A 27840-nucleotide genomic window follows, 5' to 3' on the forward strand; every position below is an offset into this window, starting at 1 on the left:
TAATGAAGAGCAAAATCTGCATGCACCCCGCTAATTTGAATATGTAAGGAGCTGCAGGGCGTCTTATTATTCCTATTGTCTGTTTGTTGGAGCTCAACACAAGAAGAGAGTCTTTTTAATGAGGCTAGCATGATATCGTCCTGGTCTTTGCTCCATGTTAGCTTACCTCTTGTACATCTGTGAGGCAAACAGTAAGGAAGCCATCGCAACCGCCTCTAAAGTTTCTCCACCCTCCCTCTTATGTGTTGAAAAGCTTTACACACATGAGGCCATTATGCTCACAATAGCAGGGCTCAGACTGAATTAGTACGAACTGGTGATAGAAAGTAGAACAAGGGAGAAGTAAAGAAGGTAGACGTTGAATCTGCAGGTACACGTGGAGGGAAAATCTCTTCAAGGTTTGAGCTAAGACGATGAGATGCCGCTGCACCTTAAAACGAAATGTAATGCATGTTGTTTCATTCCAATTTAGCAAATCCGCCGTGACTCCCTTTTGTCCCCTTCTCCCCATGAGCATCCAGGCGTTTTATCTTATTTATTTTTTGTTGTTGTGACTCTCGGTGTGAGAGATCTTTACCTTTGATGCTTCTCTGCGTTTTGCCCAGAATTAAGCACCAAACTCAGAAGGAGTCAACACGTTAATGCTTCTCTAAGAGATCTGACACGATGCAGCTTTATCTATGTGAAGGGAAATCTGATAAGTCATCTCCAAAGGCTAATCTTTGTTTGTATTTTTGCTTTATAAGCAGCTGCCTCCTTTTCATTTGGAATGGGGAAACAGAGGTTTGTGCAACTTACTTCAAATGAATGAGAATGTCTTTTTACTAAATGTCCTTTAATCAGAGCCTTTTGTGGCTTGTTTTCTCGTACATCAAGACATGTAGCAGATGGTTCAAACAACTACAAAAGAGGATGTTGACACTGTAATCATGCAATTAATGATATCAGTTATCTTGTCAAAACACTGATGTTTTATCTTCCTTCTTGTAAATATCAATTTTCGAAAGACACATCGGAGGGCTGACAATTAAGTTAAAGGCCGGGTCGGTAATTTAAATAAAAAAACATTGAAAGTAGGTTCCTCTCTGTTCTCCATATTCACCCTCCCCTTCCGCTCTGTGCTCCCTCAAAAGCCCCGCCCTCACTTACATGCACTAGTGCCATTGGTCCAGAAGTGGATTTAAAAAACAGATTTTTTTTTTTTTTTATCTATCTAGGCCTGTCATGCATCATAAGTAATAAAACTAAAAGATATCTCTTTAGAAAAAACTGTGGCAAGTTAGGTGCTTAATATTGTTGAGAACTGATTCAGGAAAAGAGGCAGAGGGAAATCAAAACAATAAAAGCAGTCTTCATTCCTGCAGAACTGTGAATGTCTGAATGTCGTGCACTAGAAGGTGAAGAATTTAAAGACCTTATTCTCGTCAAAGTGGTTGTGTTGAACGAGGGCTGTTCTCAACCTGTAAACTGAAACAGTTAGCCATTATACTAGGAAAGTGGCTTGCTGCAGCTTGTAATTAACCAGACAAGCTAATCATTGTAATTTACACATACCTGCAGATCAAGACACCATTTAAAGCCATTCTTTACACTTTTGCTCTTGAATTACTTGCTTTGGGACACAGTCTCCTCAGACCAAATGGCTTAACATGAAGTAGCCTATTGTTCTTTGTACATCAGCATGCACTGATTTGGATTCAGAGTTCAGGGAGTTTTGGCGAGATCGAGCATCTTTGTCCTGCTGCTGCACCGAGCTGAGACATGGAGGTCTGGGCCTGTGATAATCCAAGTCCAAATGTCTACCGTTTGTGCAAACAAATCCCACAGACAGGGCCAAAGAATAACTGTATGAAGAACCACAGGCGGCAGATTTCTCCGAGTAAACCCTTATGTGAGAAGGAGGACTGGAAGGACATGAAAGCACTGGCTTGCATCCTTTCTTGCCTCTCTCCATTTGTTCCCCACCTTCCCCCTTCCTCCCCTCTGTGTCTGCCTAACATCCATCAATCTGAGGTATTTTGTGACTGTCTCAGCCATGGCGAGGATCAGCTCTCCATCGTCAGAAGGCTCTCCAATATCCTATGAATAATCATGTTTATGCTCTTTTAAAACACAAGTAATCATTGAGGGAGAGTGTGTTTCTCATAAAATGCATAATATCAGGCTTTGTCTTTTGGTGCTTCCTGCAGATACCATTTCATAATTCATCAGTTATGATTAGTAATTGGATTTAAAATCAGTTTTATTGTTACATTTTTAACAACACATCAATGACTCTGATTTTGGAGCTATCCATATCTGATTAGCTTTTAGGAATTGATGACTCTCAGTGATAATGAAGTACAAAAAAATGGATGTTGATTAAAAACATGTCGCTAACACAAAAACAGAATCATTCACTGTGTCCTTGTTAACCTTTACTAATCTGAGAAATAGACGATGGAAATGCTGCTGTTTACAAAATTGGAACCAACTTTTTCCCATTGTAAATAATGTGATTGTTTTATGGAAATGATGACTGCCAGGGGTGTGAGTGAGAGCTGCAGTAAATACAAAATACTTCCCTAACGTACTTCATGCCTACAGGACATCATTCTCCCTAATAGGTCTTTACTTTTAAAGTCCTCATGAAATGAAACAGACTTTTTGGAGAGTTTCAACCCAGCATTCCTGTGTTAAATGTTCATTTATCAGCTATAATCTGCTTACTATTTTTCAAGAAAGAATTATCTAATGAGTCACCCTGCATTCAGGGCTTTTTTCCAATTATTTCGACCAATTAAAGACCCAAGTTGATAATCTTATCCAATTCATCCCACGTTATGGCCCTCCTTTTAATTGTGATTGGTTCTATCACGTTTGAGTTTGAAATACGTCACAACATGGAAGTTAAATGGTCGCGAAGTTCCGCTTCAAGGGGACATGTATAAAGTCAATTTTTTAGCTAACACTCAGCGCCCAAATAGTCCTATGGCTCAGTATTTGGGGCTAAATGTGCGGCTTTCTGAATATTAATGCAGCAACCGTCACATTTACACTATGTTAATGTATTGAGGAGTAACGACTTTCTAAAAAGATGGCGAAGTCAAACTGTCATGGTTTGCTGTTATGAGCTCTGTGTTCACATGGACGGGACGTTGCTTCCTTCAGCGTGTTTATGGTTCCCTCAAAGGCTCAAACACATGTTTTTTACATGTCGTATACGTGCAAACTCCTTCCTCTTCAACCGTGAGCCCTGACACTGTACAGAGGAAGAGAGACGGCCTGCCCAAACTACAACTGAAGTAAAACAAACAGACTATAAAAAACTGAAAAATATACTTTCTATGGCCGAAAAAGACAGATGTCAACAACTTTAACAACAATTGTTCACAGAATCTTGTTTTCAGATGTTAATCAGCACTTTTTTTGCCACTCTCTGTCTCACACACACAAGCTGGAGAAACAGGACGGGAAGAGTAGAGGCAGGAGGGAAGAGGGGAGCTGAGGGAAAAAGGAGGTGCTTCCAAAGAGAGCGTTGGTTTTGGTTTGAGAATCTCTGAAAGCTCTAATAGTCACAAAGGAAGCCTCTAAGCACTGCAATTCAATAAAAAACTGAAATTTTGAAGTTTCTCACTTTTCACATTATTGTGCATGTAGGTCACTTCACTAAATCATGCTCAGTGCTCATCTCAGATTTCACTGCTTGCTTTAAAAAGTGAGGAGCTGACTTTTATTTTCGTCAGGCTTGTAGCAGACATGAATACATTCTGGGTCTTGATGGCCTTATCTTTATTCACAGATTCTGAATAAAAAAGGAGAATCACTAGGCGTGTGATTTAGATTTTGGTTGTTGGAAGCGTTCTCGTTCCTGTTTGTACTCAACTGTCCACCAGTATTTCTTTTACAAAAAGGCTTTTACCGGATTTTATCTTCGGTTTGTTTCTTTTCTGCTTTTATTGTCTGTTGTAAAGCACTTTGTTACTTGTGTAGAAAAGTGCTATACAAATAAAGTAATATTATTATTATTATTATTTCAGCAGATCAAAGATGATTTAGAGATGTATTTAGAAAAATATTATAGAGGGAGAGCAAAAGAGATATGAAACGAATAGGCCATTATACATTCCTGAAAACAATCATCATCTGATTACAATTCAGCTTTTAATCAAATTACATTTGCATGCAGCCACAGCTAACAAGCTGCTCTAAGATGGCACTTCTCGACTTTGACTCCATTCATTCTGGATGGACTGCAAACAAAAGCATCACATAGAAATGGTGGTCTTCACTAGCAGTCCTTTGTTCTTTTACTTATGGCTACACCAGAAGCCCCCTCAAAAATAGCCGATCGTTCACAGAGAATATAACAACATCCAACATTAACGTTAACATTAATAAGTTCTGAGATTGTGCATGCCGTAAACTCATAGTGTGAGTGGTAACCAGGCAACATAGGGTCAATAAGGGAATGTTGCACTCACTTTAAAACATCTGCTAGGCCCACAACCCTTCTTCTCAAGCTCTTTTGATGTTCTACGTACGTATAGTCAATGCCTAGAGTTCAATATAAAGACAAATGTAAATGATTACCACATGCATTTATTTTTATGATTAAAACCTGCACTGGATAAACTATGATCTTCCCAAGTGTTCAAAATAATTCACCATGTCTTAGACAAGGTTTAAAACTTTCAAATATGTAGTAACAAAGAGTGAGTGAGTCAATGAACAGTTAACAACTAGAATGGTGTGCAACAATGCTGCTCGTAGCATGAGAGAGAAACATCACATTTGGATGTGGAGTTTTTCTCTTTGGACCCGTTTCAGACAATTTGGGCGGCATACTCAGCGGAGTGATGCAGAGGTGTGGATCAGCCACAGTGAGGAGTGAAGCACAAGGGTTAAGGGAGAGTGGTATGCTTATGCTTATCGCTGCCTTTAGTCGGGTCTCCAGGTCTTAAGACTTGTAATGGTAGCTGAAGAACACCCATTTGATTGGTATCAATGTGAAACAGGCATATAATCAGGAGAACGGTGTGTGAAAGGGTGAAGGATGAATCATTTGCAGGTCTATTATTTGAAGATACTGTATAAAAAAATAAAAAATTAAAAAAAGACTGGAATTGCATGTATTAAGTAAAACTGACTGCAAGTGTACAAAATGTATAATTTTCTTGATAGTGTCATTTTTAAAAAGCATTCTAGGAGCAGCATTCTTTAAAAAACAAAAAAACCCTACCCAACATTCCCAATAATGAGCTATAACTTCTTATAATGGATGAGAGTCAGTCGAACAGCCATTACATTGAGTAACTGATATGAAAGACGATGAATTTAATGACATGAACGCTGAGTTGTGTTTTGGGTTGGCTTCTCATCTGACGGGTCATCTGAGAGTGATACAGAGCCTCAGAGAGAACAGAAAAGTGATTCTCTCCGACTATAAAGTGTGCTGCAGAATCATTGCTACCAACCATTTGGAAAAATTGACAGCATGGACTACAATCCAGTTTGGCTGAAAAACACACAGCAAACCCAAAATGTTTTCACTAAGTCAACTGGCCACACACGACACATTAAGCACAACCTTTTCCACCAACAGCCAGAGTTTCAAGTATTTGTGATGGCTGGATGAAAATCTATTCATAACATGGACATATTGTGCAGGGAAATACAATGCACAGAGATTTTATGATTTGACCATTTCAGCAGTCATCTTTTACTAAAGTTCACTCCCATTTTTGAATAGACTATCTGCTGCTCGACGATTCTTTGTCAAACACCTTGACGGTGACACATGTGACCTGTTGCTGTGTTTTAAAACACGCTGTTCGCTGCATGAATGACAACCTCCTCAGAAAGGCCAGCCTTTTGCAGGGGCCATGTGCAGAGTGAACAGAGTCAAAATACAAAGGCCTTGCAGGTGTCAGAGCTCCTTGTTGCTCCACAGAGGAGAAGAGGAGGAGCAGAGGAGAGTGATTCGTATGGTGAAGGCACAAGACAAACATCTTTGCAAAGTGCATGGAGGCCATCTGTGGAAAATGTTCAAAGTGCTGAATGACTGTTCAAAGTATGACAGATGGACGTTTGTTAAAGTGTTATATTTTAGCCTTTTATAATCAGTTTGTTTGTTCATGCCCCTGTGCCTGTGTTACCGTTGCTAGCAATAGTGATCGGATTTATCACTTTTAACAGTCGGAGGTTCCAAAGAGTAGCGATTGAAGCCACTGAAGGACATCAGAAGAAAACGAATAAATATTTTCTGGAAGTTGTAAAATTGTTTGTTTCTAGTTGTCTTGGAAAAGGATTGTCCGACGTGTGTTTTGGTTTTTCAATTTCAGATCTGATTTAAAGTACATTCAGAACACAATGTCCACGTCTGCCTTGCCAGTAAGGCCTATTCCCTGTAAGTGTGCTGGGGCTTTTAGGCCAATCAGACATTGTGGCCAAAAGATGTAATTACGACTTCTTTGTACGTCTGACAACAAACAAGCCCAAACACATTTTGAGGCTCCAGAATTGAGAAGTTTTTGTAAAAGCTCAGGTACATTAGACACATAATTTCACACTGCAGATCTCTCCATCCTCCCTTAGCTTCAAAATCAAGAGTTGGCATAAAGGGGTTCTCACTTAGGTTATCACATCATACATTTTAAATAAGCTTTCCTTCCAACAAAACCCTTTCTGTTATTGGAAATGTCCCATCTCTGTGTCCTCAAAAAGAAAGTCTATCTCCAGCCTAAAGGTTGGGATTTGAACAGAGAGACGCACCAAAGCGATAAGTGCCTTGCACTATAGATCAACTTACTTTAGCTTTCAGTGGAAGAGGGAGAAGATTTCAACTTTCCTTGTTCTCTTTTTTGCCAGAATATTTAGCATTTGAACCACTAACCTCATGTTCCCTCCTCTGTTTAGTATCTGTCTTCGCGTCTGGCAGCACAACAGTCTGAGATCGCGTCCTTGATCTCACCAAAGTGTATTGCCATTCCCTTCTCAGTACACAGAGTTCTTGAGTGAAGCTTCCATATAAAGTCCTCTGGATAATTATTACAGTCACTGCACTGTTTGTTGGACCTCTTGTGATTTATCTCCCCTGAATGTGTTTGATTCATCACAGCTTCAAAACATTAGATTAATTCCCTGCTTTGGCAAGCAGCCTGCCAATTATATTTAGGGTCAGCCATAATCAGCTCAACACTCCTGTGCTTGTGTGTGGATTAGAGGAGAAGCGTGTCATTAAATGGGACATCAGAGAGGCTGGACCAGTGACCCAATCAGGACGGCTCTGCGGCAGGATTGGTTTAATAAATCCAAGTCGAGGCCATGCAAAAAGTATTTCTAAACCCACCACAACCACTGAGTCCAGAGTGGAGGTTTTTATTTGGCCCTGAAGGCTTCTGAACTCAAAATATATTCGGTTGAAGTCTTTACCAGATAGAATCCAAAAGTCCGGTACAGACCGGTATATCCAGGCTCAACAGGAAATCTAAGAGTTGTCAGATGGCAGATGAGGAGAACAACTGATAAAATGAAAAGGAAGAACGTTTACTCCAATTCATGGAGAAAATTTAGACTTTCAGGGATTCTTCCCTTGATTCCGTTTCAGACAAAAAAACAACATTTGATCTCATTCTGAAAACAGCTACAAGAGTAAAAGTTAAGAAATTCATCAACTGCGTGAAGAAAAAAACATTCTTTTAGAATCAAAATTTTAGAATCAGTCTTCATAGACTGTGTAAAGCATGGATGCAGTCTCAGTGATGTTACCAATTGGTTTTCTGAAGAGTTTTGAAGCCCAGTAATGGTGGTCGCCATATTGAAAATGCTATCTCAAACTAACTTTCAATCAATTTAGAAACAGGCAAAGAGGTGGAGCTGATGCTGGCCTTGGTAACATTTAAATGTGTCCATGGCAGAGAATTCATGTCTTTCTCCTCAGACATAAACCAATAATTGTTTACTTTTTGAAGTTGTGCCGGAGGGACTTTGCTTTCAACATTTTATCGTAGAACAGAAAATTCAATAACTTCTGTTTTGACTGGTTCTGCGCTGACAGACAACTGAAACAGCAACGTTTTAAGAACTACAGAAAGGACGATTCCTTCTGTGCTTCCTACTCTTTCAGTTCATTTTGAATTCCTAATTTGATGTTTTTATTTTCTGTCCCTTACTTTTGATAATTAGTGCCAGTATTTATTGACGTCTCAGTGAAAGCTGAAATAACATAAATGTACTTAATATACCTGCAAAAGTTATTGCACATTTTGTGTTTTAATTATTTTAAAATTGGGACAGCATCTTTGCTTTACCATGAATAAGATCCATTGGTGTGTGATCTGTTCATGTGTGTGACATGATGTTGCCCTTTCACGTACAGTGAGCATATTAGTTCTGAGTCTATTTTGACCTTTGCAATGAGATATGAGACTGCTGTTGTCTTATCCACGGTTAGTCTGAAGCTCAGTTTTGTCCTGAAGAAGATGAAATAAGGTACACAGCTCATAAACTGAACTGAAATGTCTTTAGTCAAATGTTTTATTGTCAGCTGAGCTTCACTTAGTGCAGTTTGTCGATATCCGGCGAAAGATTAATCCAATTTTTTTTTTTTTTGAGGATGCTTTAGTTATACCCTTTTAAGATTATTTTTTAAGGTGTTTTCCGTGAGAAATACTGATAATACTAATAAAAACCAGTCTAAAAATAGAACAAACAAAATACATTGCACCGTGCAATGATTAAATAAACTGTTTATGAAAGGCTAGTATGATTTTATAATCCAGTTCATCCAGGTGTCTGTGCAGAGGTGAAGTTGATCCAACATTTACAAAGACATATCATCAACAACTCTGTCTATAAAAGTACATACTCCTTCTTGACCAAGTTTCTCCATGTGCGTTTGAAAAACAAATTTCATGTTTCCTGCCATTTCTTAGCCTTTTATAAATAAAATTACACAGAAGACGAACACCACTGATGGTTCCTTGATGGAAGTCCATTTCCAAATGGTTCAAATGATACCAGAATAAAAAAAAACAATGTTGTTTCATACTGCAAAGTAACTAATCTGTTGTTTTAACCTCTAATTCCAGTATTTACTTTTAAATCCAAAAAACTCGGATTGGAACAAACAATGAAGGTAATTGTCTGGAAAGATGTTTATAGTTTATTTTAATTAAGGGTGAAGTATTCAAGACTTCTAAAACACTCCTATAATGTAAGAAAATACCTCGTGAATCAATCAATCAATCAAAATTTATTTATGTAGCGTCAATTCATAACAGGCGTTATCTCGAGACACTTTACAAAAGCAGGTAAAGGACCTTACTGTTCGTCTGTTAACATTAACGAAAGAGCAGGTAACAAGACCATGCTCATCATTATGTTTACAAAAAGCAGGTAAAGGACCTTACTTATGGCTATAATACAAGAGCCCAGCTTAATCCATCATAGCGTGGCAAGAAAAAACTTCCTTTTAACAGGCAGAAATCTTCAGCAGACCCGGGCTCATGACGGAACAGCCATCTGCTAAACTGGAATGTGAAGATTTCCGCGTCTGTAAAGCGTTGGTATATGAATGTCTTTTTTTAAAGGATATAACAACACAATGTAATCTTTGCATGTCACAAACAATAATACGTTGAAATATTCCTTTAAAGAAAAGTCTTGAAATGGCCGTCTCCACCAGCGGCTAATTTTGCATTTAGTTTTCAAGAAATGTATCAGGCATGAACAAAATAACCAATCATGGTTAGCTTGCACATAAATCTAGCCAAATACCAACAGTCAAGTTTCAAGCTTTCATCATCCAGCTTCTTTTCTTTTTTTTTCCCCCATTGGAACGATCACGTTGCCTACTGCCACTTTCATAAATGCAGCAGTCCAAAATCAACAGAAAGATAACACTTCTCACAGTAACTTAAATTAAGCCAGAACTTTTAAAAGTTATACCTGACAGCCATAAAGCCCAGAGTGTAAACACAGATTTACACAAGGTCAAACCAACACATGCTGGTCATTCTTAAAGGGACAATAAGACCCCAACCTACGATGAACAAGAGATGCTGGTGTTTAACTTATATTGTGTCCCATTGAAATGGGCTACCAGGCATCTCGGTACAGTACAGGGAGCATTATTTGATAGAGGCTTTTTCACTAAGATACACTTGCCCTGAATTTGAAAAGAGTTCCAATACTTGCCGCCTGTACGACGACAATTCATGGAGCGAGAGAACTGGTTTAAATAAAATTAACTTGCCAGGAGCCTGATTAAATACGAGTAGCATTTTTGCACATCTCGACAGAAAAAAAAATGCAGTTAATAGAAACAGGCCCGAATCTGTCTTCAAATACTGTACGTCCCTGAAAGAGTTCTTTAAAGAAGCACCTTATGAATGGAGTAAGATAACCCAGCATGGCCTGTTTTAGAGTCCAACAGCTCCAAAGGACAGATAAACTAATCTGGTGGAAGGGCAGTTAGGTGTTGCACCTTGGGGAACTGACTGGATTTATATTTAAGAATTAAATGCTTTGATCCACCACCCCAGAGAGCTGAATCTTTGCATGAGGCTTTATGTTTGCTCCAAGCTTTTGTAAACACAGATATTCCGACGTAAAGCTGACTATCAGGACAAAAGTAACATAGGACATATAAATGGTATTCCTTATAGTAGCAGATATTCTGTTTTCTGCGTGAACACTTCCTCAGTTCAGGAAGTTTTCACTCTGCAAGTTTATTATTTTTCGGCTGCTGGAGCCTTTTATTTTTTCTTTCCATCCAACTGAGGAAAAATAGTAGACCAGAAACAAGTCAATGCAGGACTGAGCTGTGAAACTGTGTTAGGATTGTCTGAGCATCACCTCTCATCAGTATTCAGTAATCATTCACAAGTCCACAAGCAAACATGGGCTCCTTTAATTGTCCCTCTGCAGGAGAGGGTTTAAAAAGAAACAGAAAAACAGCACAATCGCACAGCTGTCAAGAAGAGGAGGGAGTAAATACAGCCAGCCATCACTCCAGCCTCCTCACACCACATTATTTATCGGCCTTAACGATAGCCTTGCCTGAGGTTGCTTATTTTGCAGCCCTTTACCTTGCCTCCTCTCCATTGCACATGTAGTAAAGTCCTGATCCAACCTTTTTTTTTTTCACTGCAGCTATTGGCCTTTAAAACATGCAAACCCAGGGTGAAGTTTTTCAAGCTGACGTGTCGCCCCCGGTGCCATAATCAGGCAGCTGGTGTCAGAGCTGGTCCTTTATCTAAACACACTCAGCATTTGAATATGTCCTCTAAACAAACATCTATCCAGAATGATTTTGAAATGCAAATGCCGGAAAACACCTGGTACACGGCAGTTGTCAATTACAATCCAGCCAGGGGATCATTAGTTAAATTACTTGTCTAAATGGAGATGAAAGGACATTTTCATGATAAAACCACCATGTTTGAAACGCAGGAGAACATGCCCGGTCAGCTGAGCCCATTCACACTGTGATGACCTGAACAGGTGCATTTGTTTGTGTGCAGAAACAAAAAAAAGACACGTTTGCACAAAGAAACAGAATCAGTTGAAAGGACATGTTGATGATGTGATGGAAAATGTATTATCTTGAATAAGCAAAATATTCTATCATATATCATTCTAACATATATCAGAATTATTTGTCTTCATATGTCCTCATATATCTGAGTAATCGCCCTCAGCAAAGACGTGAACTCTCGACTGAAAACATATCAGTGCAGCAGAGCTCAGCTCTGGCTCTGTATATTTGTTATTGTTAGACTTGCCATGATGTACAATATCTTCCTCCCACGGACGCACCACAAATGTTTAAGTACAAGGTCATTTTCTCCTATACAATACAATACTACAATACTGGTCTACTTGTTGCCTGTATAGCCCTAACCTTTAAATAAGATTACACTTTCGCCCTTACGCTCCTCTGAAAATAAACTCTCAAAGGCACGTTATGTCTCAACAATGATTTTCTTCAGAGTTTATCTCAGCATTCACTGAAAAAAATCCACCACAGATGACACCGGAGCCTTAAACACTGGTGCTGCACTATTTGCAATTTCATCGTTATGACAACATGAAATTTCCCAACTAACCCTTGCAAATGTCTGAATTGATCTCAATTTAAAAAAACAAACAATTTTTTGCAAACATGGCACTGCTTCCCCACTCAGCATGTGCACATTTAACCCGCTCTCAACGTATTCCTGCAGTCAGATGAAACTCATGTTAGCTCGCTGCTACACTCAGAATAAATGTCAATCTGGTGGTAAGAAATGCTTAATTTTCATAGGAAACACCAGAAACATGTTGAGAACAGCTTTAGGTAAAGCAAATACAGATTCTTGAATTATTTATAAATTGAATTTTTTATATGCATCACATGTTTTTATCCCTATATTGATAAAACTTTAGGTCGTATTCAAACTCACTTCATTTGTGAACAACTTTTCTGTATTTTTTGCATATTGCAATATACATTTAAAGAGATATTTTAATGTCCCTATTTTCCAGTACTCTTCAGCCCTATCGGTCTCACTCTCTTCTGTCAATAATAAACTGTCCCTCAGAGCGCTCCTACAGGTCTGAAGCACCTCAATTTGCAGTGTCTACTGAGCCGTGTGCTTTTGAGTTTGCTCATCTATGTTTGCAGCTTCTGAATTCAGTTTCTGAGTTTGCGGCTCGATTTTGTCATTGTAAGTCGTTTGAGCTTTTCTCGAGTACTTGCGTCTTCCATACACACCACATTTCTTTCTTAATATCTTCAGTTTAAAAGTTTTTTTTTTTTTTTTTTTTTAAATGTTCTCAGTTGACAGTTTGTCTCATAAGATTGCTGCAAAGCCCCAATAAAGACCTGAATGTTTGTGATTAAGGGGTGCTGTGAGGTAGAGGTGTAATTTATTTATTTATTGTTTTTGGCATTTTTGCCTTTTATTAGAGAGGAAGGACAGTGGACAGAGGCGGAAATCAGGGAGAGAGATTGGGGAACGACATGCGGGAAAGGAGCCACAAGCCAGAAGTGAACCCGGGCCGCCCACTTGAGGACTGGAGCCTCGATACATGGGAGGGCGTGCACCGCAACTGCACCACCAGCGCCCCGAGGTGGAGGTTTAATTAGTAATCAAATAAAAGCAAAAATTCCAAAGGTCAACCACTGCAGATAACTGGTAGAACAGATAATTCATATATTAGACCTAGAATTTTTAGAAGACAGATGTAATCCTAATACCATTAAGAACAGGTTGAAAGAAGCAAGTTTTTGTTTCTTTCTTGTTTTCTTCTTACCACACAGGACCCTGTGAGATTCCTCAGTGTTGTGCTTTTCAACTTTAAATAGTTTTACAAAGAAACTCAAGGTTGGATCCTGACTATGTTTGAATGGAGAGTTAATTATTCATTATTAAAAATAAACCGTCTCAGGTCCCCTGATAAATCTTATCAAGAACAAAACAACAGATTTAAAATCACCACATAGCATCTTAATCTATTCTGAAACCAAACGAAATGACACTTTTTTTGTACATTTGTATCGGCCTGCGCCTCTTTTGATAGAAAATTGTTTTTGGAGACTTTTTAGAAGTTAGTGTATTGGCCATTTAAAGAAAGTAAGTTTGACATAGTTGATGGATTTTTTATGTTATCACAAGATGCCGTTTTTCAAATCTAGATATGAGGTTAGAAAGTAAACGCTATTTATTAAGTTTAAGAGCCCCAATCTCATGCTTCAGAACACACATTAGGGGGCCTAATGACTCCGTCCTATCTGTGACTATACAAGTTGTTGTGAAGTACTGTTCCGGTTTTATTTTGAAATCTAACATCTTCTGTCTCACTTCCTGCCTTCAGGTGATCACCAGTCCTTTTATCATCAGCACCTGTCCTCACCTCTCCCCCCTCAACAGGCAGCCAGTTCTATCCATGCATTCATGTGGTGGCAGGCACATCGGAAAAAAACAAGTTTCCGTGTTGAAAAAATGCACCTGAACACCCACACGGAAAAATAACTTTGGAATGGATATCAGGAAGAAAAAAGGTACCTGACTTGCCAACTTGACATCATATTCGTCATCACATTGGGGACAAAATACATTTTGCACATCACTTTTTGCTCAAATATAACTTGCACGATAACGGTGACATTCCACATATCTTCTTGGTAGCATCCACGCTGTTTGATGTATTTGCTACGATATTCAGACTTTCCGAACTGAAAGCACAGTGAAGTCAGAGCGACCTTTGTTTTCCCACCTCAGCTGCTTAATTGTCTTTGGTACCCAAGTGTGTGCATCGCTTTCAAGATATCTTTATGGTCACTGTACATGTACAATGGAATACTGTAAGAGCAATTCTGTAGATGTCATATCAAAAGAATACACAGAAAACTATAATCGAATTTACAACAACAATATGAATGTGGATAAATAATGCAGTATAAATGGACAATATGCAGTTTAATATACAATAAGTGCCAAGCCTTTGTTCCTGTGTCCCGTTTGTCTCTGCTCCTGGGTCTTCAAATGTCTGGTTGTCTTACAGTATAAATGAATCAACATATATTTAAGTAATCTATTCAATGAAAGGGAGGCCTATAAATTAGTAAACTATAGAACTGATAAGAGACTCATTGCACTGAGAGTTAAACTAAATGCATACTTTGCAGCAGTAATGCTACAACCCTTAACGAACATGGCTGAAAACATTTGAAAAGTGTAGAATGTTATGGAACTAAGTTTCAGAGCTCCGGCCTTTTTAATCGAAGCTTTTAGAGCCAAACTAAGACAGTCAAAACAAACAACAATACTGTCATCAGTTCGAGTTCACTCGGTTTCTTCTTCGCTCAGTTGTGTGCAGCTGAAACTTAAACAATGTGAGGAATAATTGCACACTTCAAGATGCCCACTTTTCCCTCCTCATCTGGACTTGAGGAGACGTGAGCCTTCTTGAATGTAAAAGGAAGATAAGGGGTAATTAACAAACATGGCTCTCTGGGGACAAACAGCACTTGAATAGCCGATGAAAATGAAGCTTGGCGTCCTAGGTGAGCTGGGTGTGATTCTCAGAAAGAGGCCCTGCATGTAATTGGAGTTGAGAGGGTCATGTTGGGCCACTGCAGTGTCAGAAAGTACTCATGAGGCTCTGGACAATTTAAGGTTCTACTCCCAGCTGTCAGAAAGTTGTCACAGCTTTGGAAAACTGTTAAATGTCTTGATTCGGTCTAGTATCACTTCACATATATGTTTTATGACACTTCTGATATTGGTCATTATTCCCAACATAGCTAGGCTATCGGTTACATTAAAACATAGCTTCCTTTCAGGATTGGGGAACGAAAGGGAAACTCTGGAAAAATAAATAAATCAAGAAAATAAACTCACATCCATGTGTAACAGCTTCTGACCACTCCAGAGATGTGGATGAAGTCAGTCACCGACCGCCCCAGAATCAGTCTGGGGCGGTCATCTTTAAACGGTTAGACTCAGTCCATTGTGTTTAGGGAAGTGCACGATCAGACAATTTAAAGGTTAAATGTTATCTCCCTCGCTCCTTAGTTAAAATATGGGATTTGTAATAATGAAGGCTTTCAGTTAGTGTGGTCTGGATTACACCACTTTCCCCAAGAAAATCAAACTTGCACTATGCAAAAACAGGATACAGATATAATCTCCAAACTAAACTAAACAAACAGATGGACTCAAAGTATGATGTCATTTGGACTCAGCCTGAAGCTACTGCAGCTTCCTTCCTGACAGAACTTACCAGAGCTCAAACTGTACCACTTACTCAATTATTAACTCATTTTGCTGTGTGCTGGCCATTAAAAAACATTTATGCTGCTATTATGATACAGCGGATATTGATTTTGTCTTTTCATCATTCTGCAAACTGTTCACTAGGAGCATGAAAAAGCAATATGTATCATATTGTTGCCCTCCCATCTCAGTCAGTGAAGGCCCATTTATTAATGCAGTGTTAAGGTCTATTTTTTTTATTCAAATGATCAACAATTCTGTATTAAATGGAATTGTTATACAAAGCAGAGTTACCCATCTTTCAAGACAGGCTGACTATAGATAGTCCTTGAAGGCTTTAAAGAGAACATGCTGAAAAATATTCATTTCTACTGTATACATTTTTCACCCTCAGACGTAATGTCCTTTAATAAATCGTGTCTTCTCCTTGCCGTGTTGAATTTGCTGCCATCATCTGACAAATATATTCATGGGGACAGTTGAGAGAAAATGACAGCTGTCTGTCATTAATGCGTTTTCATCTGCTAATTCCCCAGTGTTCCCTGGCTGTTTTCCAACAGGGTGAAATTGGGTGTCATAGTCATTTTGCTAAGTGAGAGTAATTTCAGCTGGCTGAAAAAAAAAAAAAAAAGAAAAGAATGAATGTGTGTTTTTTCATTTCGTCTTCTCGTCACATGATATGAAGACAGAACAGGGTTGGTGATGGATTCTACAGCAGCCTAATTGAGCTTTTTAAGTGCTCGGTGATTACCACAAAAATATTTGCAAATCATACTGAGAAGTTAGCAATAATCATAGACTGGATGTAGAAACCTTAATACCACCCAGTGGTTGTGGTTTCAGTTTGGGAACTTGGGTGTTGGTTTTTTGTTTTGTTTTTGTCTTTGAACCAGAGGTGTTGATATTTAGTGAGAGCATGAAGTCAGAGGCTATAGTTAAAAAAAAAAGTCAAAAATTAAAAAGGAATGGTCTGCACCCATTAATTGTGGTAATAAATGTGTAGTAATAATGATGATGATGATTTAATTGCTATGAAAAGTAATTATGTATTTTTTTCATTAATATCTGGGGGGGTTGCAACGACCTCAAACAAATCCGGCTGCCTCCCACACGCGCCCTTGATCTCTCTAAATGCCTCCTGGTTTAAAGGGGAAAACGTGCTTTTTAACATGTTTTCAACATATTTATGCAAGTCTAAAGATTTCTTTTTTTTGCAGAAGGGGACATGCTATTGTCTGCCAAAGTTTGGCAGAATTTAGAGTCCAAGGCATAACTGTGGGAACAGAAATGTAACCTGTGGGAACATGTGTATAACCTTTGGACACATTTTGTAACCAGCTGAGGCGGATTTGTAAACCATGTGGACAGATTTGTAACCTGTGGGAGCAGATTTGTAAACTGTGTCCATCACTTGGCAAGCTGTCCACATGGATTTGCAAAATTGGCTAAATCTTGATTTTGGAGGCAGTCTCAAGAAACCACTAGATGACCTGCAAACTTTTGCAATTTATGTTTTTAGTGCACAGGTTACAGAGACACTTGGACCTGTTTCAGAGGAATATTATATAATACTCCTCAAACATCGTTTGCAGCCCTCATGCAGGATTATGAAACTGACCTTCAAGTTTAGCATGATTTGACTGCAAATCTCAGAGTTCAGCCTGAACAGGTACAACTTAAAGCATGGACGTTTACTCTATGTTCTCCTTAATGTTTCCATCTGAAATTTAAAGGGGTAAACCATGATATTTTTAAGAAAAGTTTATTAATTGATAACTTTAATCACAGGAGAAAATTAATAGCTATGAGCACAAAGATAACTCAATCAAGCTAAAACACTCATTGCAATTATATCAAAGATATAAAAACATAAAATAAATCTGATGATGTTAATGCCAGAAGTGTCTGAAGATCAAATCCAATGTTGGCAGAAGTGAATGTGTACTCGAGACTGTTAAGTAACCTATTAAAAGTAAATACAGATGGAACATCAAATATTAAAGATCATTATTTTGTCATATCTCGTCTTTTCAACAGACTTCAAAAGGTTTCTTTATACTCTGTGTAAACAGTGAAAAAGTTGCCTGTCAGATTTTTTATGATTTCTTTTAAATTGCAACATTTGGGGGCTTATACTGCTACAGTTTGTGATGTGAATTTGAGATGCTGGAGTGGAGTTGTTGACATCTTGTACAATGAGTTGTTTTCAACTGGGCCGTTTAACTCTTGAGGTGCCAGAATCAAACAAAAATAAGGGGGAATTTTTCCTCCAAAGGGCTTTTGGATGGTAGACCACCAAGAAGGGAATAAGCAGTTTGGATGTGTGTGTTGTTTTTTGATGTGGTCCTGTTCTTACTGTTGTGGTGCGCCACAAGAAAGAGGAAGAAGCTATCACAGATGGATGTAGATATATTACATCCAGATGCTACATTACAGCACCTAAAAAAGATACTACTACCTGCAACCTCCCGCATTTACTGTCTGCTTCGTGGTAGGCCTTGTCTCGAGTAGATCAGAATCAGAATGCATTTTATTGTCATTGTTACAGGTACAAGTACAAACACAAGGACATTTCGTAGGTCAAGGACAAATCCGCAGCGACATTGCGCGCCGACACTATCGATCGAGCTTCCCCAATCATCAGCATGGTCGGCTAGATCTTTAACAATAAACGCCACATGTAAAATAGATTTGCCATGCTGCCAATGTTAACACCAGCCTTTATTCCTCCGTGTAGGACGAAGTCCACATGCTTAATGTGATTACAATTCGCTCTGTTTGATTGGTTAGTTAAGCCGACATAACTTTATCTCCATTTTAAAGATCATATAATACTGCCTCATTACGCCGCCCTGGTGGATGCCATTCTTCCACTGTCCTGTCCTGTTTACTTTGGTACTGCAGCATTGGCAGTAGTCACTGATCAAAGTTACAGCCACAACAATGTTCCAACTTCCTGCCTGACTTTTCAGCCCTGTCAAGACACAGAGCAAATATTTCTAATCATTTCCTTTAAGATGATAGGAAACACAGCAGTGTGTGGCTGCTGAAATGGTACTTTATTAGTGTGCTTGTATACACACGAGTGCACACAGCAGAAGCAGATCAAAACTGAATTTCCAAAGATGCAATCTTGTGAGTTTTAAATTCCTGATACCAATAGGGGGAAACTAGATTGTTTTCTATCTTACAGTTCATTACAACGCTGATCAGCATTTGATGAAACAAAAGAGAATGAAGCAGCTCTTAAAGCCATTTTTTTTTTTTTAAATGAGACACTGATTAGCCTGCAGAGAGCTGCTACAGTTAACATTTAAAGTCTGCAATTCATCCTAAAAACTCATATGGGATAGAATATTTACTGCTGCCTTATTACTTTTTCAGCATGAACTTAAAGCACGTTTAAATGTTCTAAGCAGACATACATCTGTGGATCTTTATTGAACTTATATTGAAGTAAAACTACGTAATGCATTTTTTTTTCATACTAAGTAAAAAAAAAAAAAAAACAAGTTAATGGAGAAAAACAAAGCCAAACAATGAGATTTCAGCCCAGACAGTCTCTCATGTTTCACATCCATTTAATTCCCTCATTATAAGTGTTGCTGGATTTAATCATGTTTGTAATCAATACACCAATCCTCTCATCTGGACACAAATAAATTCATGTGACTTTATGCTTGAGGGCGGCTATAGAGGAATTAAAATAACGAAGCTTGCACCCTTCTCAGCCGTTCGTCTTATTATTTTAAATTGATCTCACTGCCTGAGCACTTTCTCGGCACATGAGGGCTGGTATTGAATCGAGTTTCTCACTGGAAGGAAAAAAAGAACAACAAAATAAATACAAGCGAAGCTGACTGGCTAATTTTGTAGTTGGCTTGAATTGAGATTGCCCCATTTGATCCATGGCAGAGTTTCAAAACAGTTTATCTCCAGAGTCATTGTAATTTACAAAGCTTTGATTACTGGAATTGGGAGGAAACAGGCAGGGGCAGACTGGCCATCTGTGTGTTCTGAAGAATCACAGAACGGCCGGTACTCCAGGACGGCCGGCAGCCGGCGGCCGCCACGCTGTCATCCCCAGTTTTTTTTGTTTGTTTGTTTGTTTTTTCTTCCTGTTAATCTACCGTTTTACTCTCCATTTCGGTAGGCGGCAACAATGTGCCTTTAAGTTGGATGCCGGCCAGCAGCTTATTGAAAAGAAGAAGGAGAATAAGAATAGTAGCAGCAAAGACGATGATTGAGTATCTTTGGTAGTAGTAGAGAAGCAATATGGAACCAATATGGATCGGTTAAAAACACACACAAAAAAAAGGTGGAGCTGAGAAGGCGAGGGAGTAAAAACACTTTAAGTCTCAAACTAACTGAAAGTTTGAGCAGTACAGCTGGCACAAGTTCACGTTAATATTAGCAGCACTCAAGAAGTGAGTGAAGAAGAGAGTGTTGAGGCCGGGACTCCCAGGAGCCTGACAGTTGTGCTGCCTCAGCATAGTAGGGCCACTTGTGATGATGAGGGACAGAGAGATGAGCTGGTGGACGCTCCACAGACAGATACAGGGCAAGTAAGAATAGTACAGGGCAACTAAGTACAGGGCAAGTAAGAATAGTACTGACATGAGAGTAAGAATAGTACTGACATGAGAGAATTACTTAATGGCTGATGTTAGCAAATGTCATTCAGGTGCATCTATACCCGGTTTGTGTTGCTCAGTACAATGCAAACAAATAGAATAAAGTTGTTGATTATAGTAGTTAAAACAATAATAAATTAAATATTTTAGGTGTAAAATGCCACATGTTGTAATATCAATAAATAGGCTATATAGTGCTGTGCTTTTAGATTTTGAATTTTTGGTAACGTTACTGTTTTCTGATAATAAAATTGGCAAAAGTTGCAGTCACTGATTTAACTCATGTCCTTTTACTTCCTGCTGTAAACCAGTTTAAACTGAAGTGCAACTTTTAAATGTTATTTTGTATCTTTCCCTCTCACATTGATAGTTTGCTGGTCACAGATTATTATTATAATTTTTTATTTGTTTTTACACAATAGTCACAGAGTTAAAATACAGTACACACCTCCCATTCACTCCTTGTTATTCAGTGTCTGCTCTAATATTCTGCTAAAACTGGACAGTGACGCTTTTAATACTGAACATCTCCAGGAAGTAAAAGTTTAATTAAGTAGCTTACCAAGCAAGAACCAACAAGTCTGGAGGGTGAGATTAGTAGTGTCTGATGACAGATTGGTGAGATTGACTGTATGTTAACAACTGAAATTAGTATTGTGGGAATACATTGCCCTCAAGCTATGATAGCACCGTGAACATTTTTATATCTAACCTTCTTTAATGTTTCAGATATCTCCTTTTACTGAAATATCTTCTTTTTTTTTTTTTTTTTTAAACTCTGATTGAACTTTTTCTGCTGTTGGATGTTTTCTTGTTTCTCCCTATTTCTCTTGTATCTTGTACGAGTATCTCAACTCCCAGCGGGTCCACAGGAGTAATCTGTTTTTAACTCACCAGTCCTTATCGCCGCTCTCCACAGTCGCCTTCCTCCTGCTCAGCGATTATCCACCTTTTTTATTTTTTTGGTCACGTCCACGCTCCACTGCTCCTTCTGTTCCATTACATCTTACTGCCATTGTGTGAAAACACGCTGAAACAAAAATGTTGATATCTGCTCAAAGATGCATAACACATGATTTATTCAAAATAAACTTTTTGACAATAAGTTTGCCATTATCTTTTTTTCTTTGGAACATTTTATTTGACATGTACATGCCTCTGTCAGCTCAAAAATGGTGTTCTAATACGTTCATCTATGCGAATGAAGTATAAGGTGCATTAGCAAAGGTGCTAAGAAGGCTCTTTGTGTATTTGTGATAATACATGTGCGTTATCTTCTTTTTTTCCTGAATGCTGTAAGAGAGCAGCTCTTACTCAGAGCTTGTGACATGATTGTACATCAGGCAGAAAAGGGAAAATGACAAGTGAACCATGTGTCTTATAATAGCAGCTTCCTGCATGCTGGGTAAATGGACGTCTCCTCTCAGCCTAAATAAATAATGAGCTTTGAAAATGATGAATAGGTTTGGTTTTGGTTGCTATTGGAGAAGGAGACCCATTAAATTATCTTTAGATTCAAGGATTCATCAGCATGAAGACTTTTTTTTTGTCATTACAGGTAGAAAGTTTTCTGAAGCATCATTTTACATCATCCCCGACCGTAATGCAGCTACAGTTTGTGCTTGTTTTCCACCTCTTCCTAAGTTTACAAGCAAGCTACAATGCAAAGAATGAACAAGAAATCTTTTTTATTTGCTTGGTATTTCATATTAGGAAAACCCCTAAAATCCTACCAGTCCATTGTCTAATCGTGGACATTGGTGTACAATTTGAAGACAGGTAACAGCCATTTGTTTAAACAGCAGGGAGCGTTAATCAGAGCTAGCTTGCATTAGCTTAGATACAACATTCAACCTGCATTGTGGGCCTGAATTACTAAAAAGTATTAACAGAAGAAGGGAAGTTCTCAAACTGTCTCAAGTGTGACAAATTGTTTGAAATAGCCTCATTTGAATGTCAATCCCACAGTCCAAGACCTGCTTATCATTATGGATCATTCCATTCCAGGTACATGGGGGTGCTCACTTTCTAATGTTTTTGTTGTTTTCTCCAAATAAAGCATGACTCATACCTTTTTAACAAGTTTGTAAGTTTGTTCACAAAATGTCTTCCTCAATTGGATTCTAAAAATATAGATAGAGAAACTGTGGCTGGTTTATTTCCAGAGAGTGAGAGTTTAAGTTAAGTCATGTGTTTTTATACACACAAAAGCATCAGCTGATAAAAGCAGCAGGTTTGACTGAAGAAGAAGCAAAGTGTCAAAACATTGTTCCTTTGCTATTTAATACATTTACAATTCATGTTCTCCGGTACCTTCTTTGGATTCCGTCTGTGTGAAGAATTGTATTGAACCATGTTTGACGTAAAAGCAGCAGTGTTGTCTGAGATTTGTCACCATTACAAGCCCCCAATTTTCCCCCCCCGCTGAACCTGAAAGGCTGCAGCAGCGTGATTTGTCCACAGGTGCCTGTCGAAACCTGTGCCGTGTAATGATCGGTTACATGACACAGTAGGACAAGAGACTTGTGGCAGCTTTATTTCACACAGTAGGATGCAGCACAGTTTGGAAATATCATAAGAGGGAGGATGACCCTCGTGTACGAGGTCTAATTTAAAAACAAAATCATTTTAAAGATGTCCTCCATCTAAGGAAACTACTTTTTAAGACTGACTTCTGTAGTTCAGTCAGATTCCACTCATACAATCCTAAATTAAAGCATGATGTGTTATTTATGTTTCTCCTGGAACATTTAAGGAACTCTGCAAAAACCAATTTAACCCAGAAGTCATAAGCAGAAGGAAGCAAGCAGCAATCGCAGCATCTTATCAACACAAGAAGTCAGAATACTTAAGTATGGTGTGCAACAACTCAAAATTGCTCCTCAGCAGTGCAACAAGGGAAATTTTCTCTCTTTGTAGCATCGCCAAGAGGTAATTTAGTCGAAATAAACGGGAAACTGTTATTGTTGAAAGAGGCACCATTACCTCCTTTCAATCATAGCAACATGCAAGTCTGTCAATGATGCAGAGAAGAATGGTTTTTATGGGCAACATGAAACTGCTCCCTTTGCAGCACGCTCTGAAATCTTTTCTCTCCTCTCACATGTTGGTTGAAAGAGGGAGAATTTTCAAAAAGTCCCATGCCAGCTGCCTTTATCCAGGTAATTATTGCTTTCATTTTTTGCTGATGAGCTCCCTTGGTCACACGCGGGACGCCATTGAAAGTCTCTCTGTGCACCGAAACAAAACATGCTGCCAGTTTACATTAGTTTCTATCAAATTCTAGACCTGTGCCTTTGTTTTCTTCCTCTCTGCGTCTTACCGTGCAGTGCAAAAAATTAGATTTATAAATGTGCGAATACTGTTTGTCAAACGAACAGCAGCTGAGTCTTAAAGGGCTACGCAAAACTGGCAAACACTCTCTTTAGATCAGTTCCAACGTGAAGCTGAGAATCGGACCTGATCCTGTCTGAACACCGCACTCGGAGAAACATTGTTGTCACTGAAAGAGAGCAAGATTTGGGTAAATACTCCCAGAAATGCTTTTTCATCTTCTGTTTGACATCCGTGTATAGCCAAGAAAAGGAAAGGACAGAAATCAGCCAACATGGATAAAACATTTTGAAAAATAACAAAGAGTCAAAAGAGATCTCAGTCCACCTCTGCAGCCTTTATCAAGGTCTGGACCTTGTTTATGGTCACAACCAAACACAGGTTTCTTACTGATGGGTGGAATAACATAAATGTCCCCAAGACTGAATCTTTCAACGGACTGGATAATAATTAACGCAGCATATCACGGCCGTGGTTCTAATCTAACAGACAACACTGAGACTCTGTGCAGGCTGAAAGATAGACAATTTAATGATCCTAATGTAGCCATTATATACAGCTTCTCAGAATAGATCGTAGCCTGCTGACATCAAAGTCACTTCTACAAAGTGTACCCAAGCTGAATGTATTCACAAAAATTCATACAATCACTTCATTTTGTCTGTGCTCAAATTGCTTCTCAGGTATCATTAGCTAAAGCTTTGCTGTTACCTGGACATTTGCTCTCCTAGCTTTGCACAGTTGGTACACGTGAAGAAAAAAAAATAACAGCAAGTAGAAACACACAAAGAAGGGGACAGTCAGTGTGGAAGCACGTTTCGGGCTTCAGTCGCTGAGTGGACAAAGCTCTTTTTGAAGCGTGCCCTCTTCCAGGTCAGGGCTCTGTATCTCCCGACATATTTTTGCTTTTCACAAAAAGTTTTTGTCTTTCATAAAATGGTTTTGCAGTTGTCCTTGTGTGCCACCGTTCATCTCTATTGAAATCAGCGTTAATATCATTGCTCATAAAGTAAAGCTGATATAAAGCCTCTCTCTGCTTCGATGGCATTTTAGAAGAGAAACTGTCATTGAATTAGTTCAAACATATCTCAACCTTAGGTTTAACTTTATGTATATTATTGTGTCATGTTAACAGCTTACATTCAGTTACATTAAAGAAGCTGAAGCAGCTGAGGCTGAGCCAACAACTAAGAATACTTTCCTTTCCCAAAAGAAGCCTTTAGTCTTATAAAACCATCTCGGAAGGAGGAAATCAAACGTTAATAACGAGGGAACCAGACACATTAAATGTATATTTAAGAATAGATGGCAATATGGATCCGCCTGAGATGATAAATGGATAGCAGGTCCTGTCTGACCAAACATGCTGCTCTGTAAAAAACAATGATGGAAGAATACAATGTGATCATGGAGCGAGGCAGGGTGAATGATTTAAAACGGCGTGCCCTGCAGCAGCCGTGGCATGATAAACTCTGAATCGACTGTGACACAATTATGCCGTTTATTTGCATTTAGATAGTTTTATCTGCTTTGCAAAGTTGATTTGGACATGTTCGGCTTGTCTTCACAACAAGAGCATTAAAGGACATTTCCACATCTCGTGAAAGAGGTGGATAAGGATTCTATGCAGAATTATGCAAAGATATAGCAGGTGTTTTAGGATTAACATAGGAGCGGTGGTGCTCGATGCAAACTATAAAACATTGACTCTGAAGCATCAGCATCCATTAGAGGTGAGCTTGAACAAGATAACACACTCTCAGATCAATGCTGGAGAAGAACAGATAGATAAGGTGTCATTCTTCACTAAAAACAAAAAAAAACAAAAAATGCTCTCATCGCATTAATATAAATATGAAAAACGATAAACTGGACCGATGAACTTAAGGTTAACCGTCCTAATGTTGGTCCGAGTACGAAACTTAAGTTAAATTAGTGTTGGAGTGAAAACCAATCACTGCTTCTTGCACATTTATATCACATCCATGTAGTTTATCTGACTGTTTCAATGGATATATGAATCCAAACTGGGAGGCCTGCCCTCGACTGGAATCCTAAACTCATACACAATGGATTTTTCCAGTAATCACTGAAACGTTAAATTGTATAAGTAATGGACATAGTCAATGGTACATTACATATTGGTTTGTTGACTGCCCTTTTGAAGCCTTGAGTTGGCATTTTAGCTGCCGCCATGTTTGCTTTTTCTGTAGTAAGAAATAGCCAGTAGGGAAAAAAAGAAAAAAAAGGGAAGCAGGAAAAGGGTTTACAAACAGCTGGCTGATAAGCCAGTTGACCAATAGATTTCTGAAGAATAGAAATACATCTTTGTCGTTTATTTTTTGGAGGACATATGCCAAAGTGATATCTCTTTGTGTATGTGTATTAATGTATGAAACTACGATTCTATCTGTTCTTTTCTAAATAATTTGACCCTTCTCAGTTGTCCTCTTCAACCCCTTATTGCTAAAAAAGGAAGCACAGACTTTAATACCCTGTTACTGTTATTAGTACAATAAACTAAATAGTCAATATAGAGATATGTCAAAACCTCAGCGGTGTTCCTGTTATATGAAGCCCATTTATCTGCCATCCTTAATGATGTCCAAGTATGGATAACATTGTGATTATTCCAGCCTGGCCGGACTGCTCTTTAGCGCCTGCGTGTCACATCGTAAATGACTCTTGATTGCAGGGATTTAGCCTGAAGGGGACAAAAAGCACATTGCCTATGTGGACTTTTAGCATCATGTCAGAAGAGAGGGAGGAAGAAAGGCTGCATGCTATTCATCAGGGGCATTCAGACAAAGCGTATTTAACCACAAAAGAGGGAAGAGAGCAGCCAGGCAAATAAGGACGGGGTAAAAATTTCTCCCGCCTTGACAGACTTAAGTAGCCTATTACATGATGGCAAGGCTTTCATCTATTACTTCAAGGAGGCAGAGAAGATAATCACCACTGTTATTCCCCATCTGATGTGCCCCAAGCCACCTATTACCCTGTGGCCTGCAGCACTCTCTGCTGAATACAGAGAGGAAATAAAAGAAAGCAAGAGGATGGGGCTAAGGCTCTATATGGAGGGATGTGAAGGTTTTTAAAGCAAAAGAAAATGTGTTTTTTTGTCTAAAAAAGATTTTTGTCTCGGAGGCTTTCGCTTTTACAAAAATGAAAGCCTTAAACTTGAGCTACTAAGGCAGTCTGCAATATTATAAGTTTATGGAAATAAAAGCCATGTAGGTGTATATTTAACTCTAACATTATGATTCCATATAACTGTTCTGTTAAGGTTTTCAGTTCAACCTTGAACGTCAAAAACATTACAGACGACATCACGAAACCTCTTGGAAATTTGGCAGTAAATAATGAAAACTGGATAAGAAAGTAAAAGTCAAATTTGGCATCCATAAAAGCATTTAAAAGTAAAAATCTCAAGAATAAATTTAAAAAAAAAAAATAGCTTTTTGCCAGATTGACCTTAAACATTCAGGACCTGACAGACCTGACAGGAGAGTTAGCTAGAACTTGGTAAATTGGTAATGTTAGTATTTGTGATTAAACATTTCTGTCATTCAGTCATTTCTGTGGACATTACATCATCAACTCAACATTACAGATCCATTTATTCTCAGATTTAGATTTTATGAAAGTAATTATCTGCAGAAGATATACAGCTATTGTATTTGTTTTAACTCTGGTATTTAGTGGTAAAAATGACCATCGGAGCTTTGCAGCTGTCACCTGGAATCTCTATATCTCCCTCATGCTGCCTCATCATCACCCTCCATCACCACCTTTTCACCTGGAAGGATGTTAATTAGGTTAACGAGAGTGGGCCGTCCTCGCCGTCGTCCTGCTACGCTGTATGTCCCCTATCTGCCGCTCCAGCCTCGTTGCAAAGACGCCGAGATATGAGAGAAGGATCATTTATTGGGTCATTAGTTCTTCTAATCAGCTTTCTAATTATAGGCCATTACATTTGGGTGTCTGATGTATGCGCTCACCACAGGACCTCGGACATGATGCTCGCTGACACTCTGTCTCCCACAAACAAGCCACTGCCCTACGGCCGAACATCCGAGGCGTTAACCTCTGGGTGCTTTCTGGTTTTAGACAAATGGACTTCAGCA

General features: G+C 38.7%; 1 protein-coding gene across 1 annotated transcript in view; it reads right to left on the bottom strand.

Moving 5' to 3' along the window:
* LOC306834844 (cadherin-20-like) overlaps positions 1-21475 on the bottom strand; it is a 121685-nt gene extending 100210 nt beyond the window's left edge. Inside the window, exon 1 of the mRNA XM_079361068.1 lies at positions 21275-21475. The gene's annotated coding sequence lies outside the window, so the exon portion shown is untranslated. The remainder of the gene's footprint in view (positions 1-21274) is intronic.
* Between the last annotated feature and the right edge of the window lie 6365 nt (positions 21476-27840).

Source organism: Symphodus melops (genome assembly GCF_947650265.1).
Source record: "Symphodus melops genome assembly, chromosome: 14".
Lineage (NCBI taxonomy): Eukaryota > Metazoa > Chordata > Actinopteri > Labriformes > Labridae > Symphodus > Symphodus melops.